Source organism: Thunnus thynnus, chromosome 16 (genome assembly GCF_963924715.1).
Source record: "Thunnus thynnus chromosome 16, fThuThy2.1, whole genome shotgun sequence".
Classification (NCBI taxonomy): Eukaryota; Metazoa; Chordata; class Actinopteri; order Scombriformes; family Scombridae; genus Thunnus; species Thunnus thynnus.
Window position 1 is genome coordinate 18,370,606 of NC_089532.1, and position 6,821 is coordinate 18,377,426.

Below are 6,821 nucleotides of genomic sequence, written 5' to 3' on the forward strand. Positions count from 1 at the left end.
CACCCTGAGGAAGGAGTCTGATGATCAGAAGGCCCATCTGGGGATAGAGATCCCCCCTGTAGAGTCCAAACCATGGAGTCCTAAAGACACCCCTGCACTGTACCTCTTTTGGTGCCTGTTCATTCTCTGCACTGCTTCAGACATTGCCGCTTTGATCCTCTCACTCCTGAGCTTTGGCACCGAGCAAAGGGACTTCACCTGCCACCCCAGGTAAAGTCAACCAAAGCCTGCTGGAGCGTTAAGCAAAGCATAGCATAGATACATATGTTATGTCTCTGTGACAGTGCTTATCATGCAGCTCAAGGGCTCTCATCCCTTTCCCAATGGTTATATCTCACACAGCATTGGATCCATGTCTGATGCATATCTTGGCTGACAGCATAGTTGAGAGCCTGGAGCATGACAGACATGTAAAAGTATACATTGCATACCCAAGTGTGCTGAAGATTGTCCACTGTGGCTTTTAAGTTCCTACACTCTGCTGTGAGATGTGTTTACCAGTCACATTGTTTGTAGTCCCCAGTGATTAGAGGCTATTGGACGTGATGCAGAACCAGACAGTCAGCGGTGCCATACTTTCAGGATGCTGTGACCACATGGGGCAGCATATGGAGTTATTTCCTCTTCTCTCTCCAGGACTTTTTAGACATGTCAGTTGGGCCTTAATCATGCATTTCTCTGCATGAGGGGAGAAGTGGAGTATCTGTGCCGAGCTGGCTCCTGTGCCCTGCGGTTCTCCACCAACGCAGCCAATCAATAGTGTCCTGCACCACTGTGTACACAACACACATGTATACACAAAGACAGTTTACCTCAGTCCCATTTAGAAGTCTGTGCTTATTCTGTCCGTTATTCAGGCCAACATGCTTTAGACCATTTCCTTATTGTCATCATGCTTTTTAATTAGACGAGACTGGGAACTGGTAGATAGGGGACCATACCTCAATAGTTCAGCCTTCCAGAGACTCAGGGACAAAAGGGGCATTTTTCAAGGTCTAAACCCACCCTCTCCTCTTATGCACAGCCATCTCTAACTCCCCAGTCACCCTTGAGAGGGAAGAACAGCCTTCCATGTGCATAAAGTTGAAATAAACTGCAGTCTGTATTTTCATTGGGGAAAGTGAACCCAATTTACACGCTGCTCCATTGGAGATGAGCACTCTAGCATACCCTAGCTGGTAATCTTGCCCAGATTCCCCTCTTTGTGTCCTGCATTATTGTTGAAATAAATAACCTTTCACTGCAATCAGTGTGGGGATCTTCACTTAAATTATCGCCCCACAGATAGCTCACTCATGATCTGCTTCTATATCCATTAACTATCCAGGAAAGTGATTTATTGGTGAAGGGTAAGAAAAAAGGAATGAGGGGGAAAGCGAAGGGGTCGGTTTGGTTAGACAATAGTGCCCTCTACTGTTTGCAATGTGGATGGCTTTCAGAGAGGGGCCACTGTGGAAACTGGCACTGATAACATCTTCAATACTGATGTGCTGATGAAGTTTTGGAAAAAGGTTCTGTGTATCTTCTAACCCAAAATCAGTTCATCTACACCTTTAAATCTGTGCATTTTTAATCAAAATAACTAAACCAAAAGATGGACTTGAAGAGAATTGACAGAGTAATTTTATTAATAAAGAAACAAATCTTAATTCAGAACGAAGCACCAGAAAGGCCAAAAACACAGCATAGATACAGCAGAGGTTCAACTCAGATGGAAGCATGGGCATGAACATTATGCCCTCTCTCTGTAGCAATTCAAGCCAGGGCTCCACTGGTACATAACCCCCCCTTCATCTCTTCATCCCTCCATCCCCTCCTCCGCAGTCCCTCCTTCCCCACACTCCTGTGATGTGTCGTTACACGCTTGGCTGGCTCCTCTTCCATGACAGACTGTTACTTCCTGGAGCGGAAACGCATTTGATTGTTAACATCTGGGCCATTACAATTGCAAACTAGGGCTCTGTACATCAATCAGGAAGTGATTTCAAAACAAAGAGACCGTCCTCCAATCAATCTATTGGGAAGCGGGGGCATTACATGCTCCTGTAATCCCGGCTAATTAGCGGGATAATGGGAATGAGATTTATGAATCTGCTGAGGAGAGTGGAGGTGCGAGGGCACACTCAAATTAGCAGGGATGCACACCAGCCAGGGCTGCAATAAGGAGGATGTGCTGTTGGTTTTTATCAACTTCTTGCTGCCACCTTTGGCTCGGTGTGACTGTGATGGGAGCATCACAGGCTAATGCGCAGGCATTATTTCAGGCACTGTTACAGTACATCAAATTTCTGTTTAAAAAGAAGCTGAACTTTGTGCTAACATCCACCAGAGGAGCATTTTTCAGATTCTCAATGCTTCTGTTAAACATCTGGCATTTCACAAACAAAAGGAATATCCTGCACACCACTAAACTATAAACGTGGTGCATTAGAATGACCAAGGTCCTTTAAACAGCAGATATATTAGAGTTCTCTGTGGATGTTTACCTTGGTTTGTTTTCTAGTGACACCCACGCTTTTTCAAACTATGGAACCCCTTCATAGTGATTTTTTTCCCCTTGGCACCCTGTCATGCCCACCCCCAAATAACACTGATGAAAAATATGCAGCATATATGAACTAACATCAATAAGTGAAACAATATAGGCCTGTTCTCCTTCAATTAGAAAAAATCAACAGTTTTATACTGTGCTGCTGTCCTAGAACGTGTAGATAAATATTTAACTTAAAATACACAATGAATAAAAAGGGAGATATCTAAAAGAGAGGGCAACTCTGACAAAGATGACAAAACCAACTCATACAGATATGACATTGGGAACAGCAATGAATGTGAAGTCGTATATGGATATTTATGTCCCAAAAGTAACCACAATCCTTAATATGAAGAAATGGAAATAATTTTGGCACTTTTGGCCGGTCCCTAAGGAGCACCAGGGTGCCACAGCTGTACTTGTCAGTCAGTGTTGATGTGAAAGTAACTGTTATGATTTCCATGCAGCATCCCTGGCTTGTTTGCCTGCGTTACATCACCTTCTTCTCTTTCTCCCAAACTTTCCTGTCTCTTTTCATGATAGAGCGTTATGGTAAAAGGGCCAAAAAATAATATAAAGGAATTATTGCCATTATCGGTTAATCTGTTAATTATTTTCTTGATAAATCGATTTGTTGTTTGATCTATAAAATGGTGAAAAATGTTGACCACTATTTCCCAAAGCCTAAGATACAACCAAAATGTCTTGTTTCATGCTGATTAACAGTCCACAGCCCAAATATATTCAGTTTACTTTCATAAAGGACTAAAGAAGCCAAAAAAGATTCACATTTAAGAAGCTGGAATGAGGTAATGTTGTCATTTTTTTATTAAAAAACTGCCTCAAAACAATTAATTGATTATAAAAATAGTTGTCAATTAATTTTCAGTTGATCCACTAATAGATAAATTGACTAATCGTTGCAACTCTAATCCACTGTCATCAAACATCATCATCAGAAGCTCATGATAAGCAGAATATAACATGATCCACAGTGCTCAGTTTGTTCCTTTTCCAAAGAGATTTGTAGACTGACTGCATGAGAAAGACTGCGTAAATGACGCTGACTGTGTGGCAATGTGTGTGAGGCAGTGTATCCCTGGAGGTGGCTGCTTGGTGCCACCCTGAAGCCTCTTCCTCCCCAGCGGCCCCAGGCCTGACCTTGCCCGCTGGCGGGGGACATCTCCCATTAAAGCAGCGCATTGTGATAAGGCCATTTCTTTTCCTTCAGCATCCCTTTAATGTCATCCCTGAAATATGAAGTCATTAAGCGATATTAAAACAGTGCTGACAAACTAATTAACAGAAGACATTATACGGGATGGGCTCGATTAATCCGCTTTAATTGCTCTTTTAAATGGGGGCTCCAATTAAAATTAATAAAGATTTACTGGTGATCACACCAAACTACACCAAGAAGTGGTTGTCTGAAGGGCAGCCTAAAGTCAGCGTCCTCCATTCTCAAGTTGCACTCCCTTTGCTCCCTGCACCCTCCTGTGCCAAAAAGCCTTATATCTATGAGCATGAGAATGGAGATTAAACAGGAAGACTGTCCCAGTGCTCCCAGTCCACCAGCTCATTTTGTCTCCAGTCAGGAGTGTTTGATCTTGCCTTTGTCTTTCCAGGACCCTGATAAGGAGACACTGGCTCATTTTCCCCTTAATATTACACCATACATGAAGAGACACAATCAGGCAATCAGCCATGCTTTTCTTACCCACAAATATATAAAACATAATTTTGAAATTTTGTTATGTGTGATGATAAAATGTTTTACAACAGATTTCACAGTGTCCATGTTCCTGGAGTTTGTGCTGCAAGGAAAAACAATTCTCTTTGCAGCAGTTCAGTTTCTTTACGCTGACAAGTGCACCCCTGTGTGGTCATTTTTGTACACAACAGAATCTGATGCTGCATATTCAATGGACAAAAACACAGATTTAGACTGTGGATTTCACTTTAAAAGAATGTTGTATTGGCTGAAATGTAAGTCATTTTTACATGCATTTCAGTCTTCAGTATACACTAAAGAATATTATACTCCACTGTTAGATGAGTCATCTGACTTTGAGGCATGCTGAGCTGTGTGTATTACAGCAGAGATTCACTAGATGATGCTGTTACTCTTTTCTGTGATCAGATGCATCCATCTACAGGACTGTTGCATATCTTCACTCAGTAAGTAAACAGCAATGATGTCAATTTTTTGGAAATGTTTTATTAGGATTAACCCATTGAGATGTACCATCTCGTTTTTGAGGGGGTTCTAAACGACAATAATACAATATAAGCACAAGTACACGAACCATTTAACAGAAAACAAAAATAACTACAAGATAATTAAACGATACCAAATGGGACAGAAAAAACAACAACAGTACATATCAAATGATAAGACAAAATACAAAATCAGGAGGTCATACTTCAAGTAGAGCAAACAGATTTTTAATTCACAAAAAAGTATTAATGTCAGGGATAGCATTAAGTAATAAAGTTATAAAATATAATTATAAAGGTGTTATTATAGACATGTACAACTGATCCCATAATAAGAAGACAGGGCATTTTTGAACAAGTGGAAAGATGATGTGGATCGAATATTTACACGTAGATTATTCCAATCAGATGGAGCTTTAAGCATAAAGGCTTTCTTAGCTATAGACTTAGAAACTAAGGAACAGAAAAAAAATAGCTAGAGTGTCTCAATTTATAATTGGAGCAGAAAGGTACCATGAACTGTTTTAAATAGTGAGGGTAATTGAAATGTATACATTTAAAAATAAACTGCAGACAATGTCACTGTCTTCTTATGATGGGAGAGGGCCAATTAAAAGTTTCATACATTGTACAATGATGAGTTATGAAAGGACAACTGAGAACAAATCTGCATAGTCTATTATAAACTGTATTGAGAGGAAGAAGATTAGTTTTGGATGCAGCCTGATATACAACATCATCATAATCCATTGTTGGTAAAATGAGTTGTGACACAAACATCTTTCTAACGGTAAAAGAAAAACAATTTCTGGATCTGGACTAATACTGAAGTTCATTTTCTTCACAATATGATTAATATGACATTTAAATAAAAGTTCAGAGTCGAGTCATAGGCCCAGGTGTTTGGTGTGTTCAACTCTTTGCAGTGGTGTACCATCAGGATAGGCAATAACACATGAATAAGCTTTAGATTTGGATTTAATGCTTTGGTGAGTACCGAAAATCATAGTGTGAGATTTAGTTTTATTGAGTAGTAATTTATTAGCTGTGAGCCAGTGTTGTAGGATATTAAAATACTGCAAAACTGATTCAATCTGTAATACATCAATTTTAGAAGTGTATATTACTGTGTCATCCACATAAAGCTGAACACAATGTTCAGAGCAAATCGAGGGGACGTCATTTTTAAAAATGGAAAAGAGAAGTGGACCAAGAGTTGAACCTTGAGGCACACCTCGTTGTTGTACTGATGTATCAGATTTGCTTCCTTGTATGACAACACATTGTTTTCTGTTATGAGGATAGAAATTTAACCAAAGTAAAACATTATGTGACAGACCAACAGAGTATCTAAAAGAAGGTAGTGGTCGACCAGATCAAAAGCTTTGGTCAACTCAATGAAAATTGCACTTATTAATTTACTATCATTAGATGCAGAGAAAATATCATTCGTAAGTTTTAACAAAGCAGTAGTTGTAGAATGATTTGATCAAAAGCCAGATTGGGAAGGTGATAAAGATATTGTACTTAATGAGATAATATGTTGAACATAAATTAGTTTTTCAAATACTTTTGCAGTAGAACAAATGATTGAAATTGGTCTATAGTTGTTGACTTCAAGTACATCGCCCCCTTTGTGCAAGGGAGTGATGTGTGAGGTATTTCACAAGCAGATAAAGACATGTTAAAAACATCACACAGAGGGTACATGTGAACTTGAGATGATAATTTGATAAATTTGGTTTCAAGGCCATCTAACCCAGGACCACTACTCACTTTTAGTTCATTAATGGCATTCTTGACCTCGACAGGTGTTATTCTCCTGAAAGTAAAGGAGCTGTCACTAGAAAGCATATTGTTAAAGTCATCACCAACAGAAGGATAAGGCATTATGGCAGAACAGACCAAGGAGAAATGCTGATTAAATACTTCAACAACTAAAAGTGGATCATGCAATATAACATTGTTAACGCTTATTTGATTAAGTGAAGTTTTAACAGATGCATTAATTATAGTTTTGCTTTCATTCCAAAATTGTTTAGGATTTTTAAAGTCATGAGCAAGAGATTCT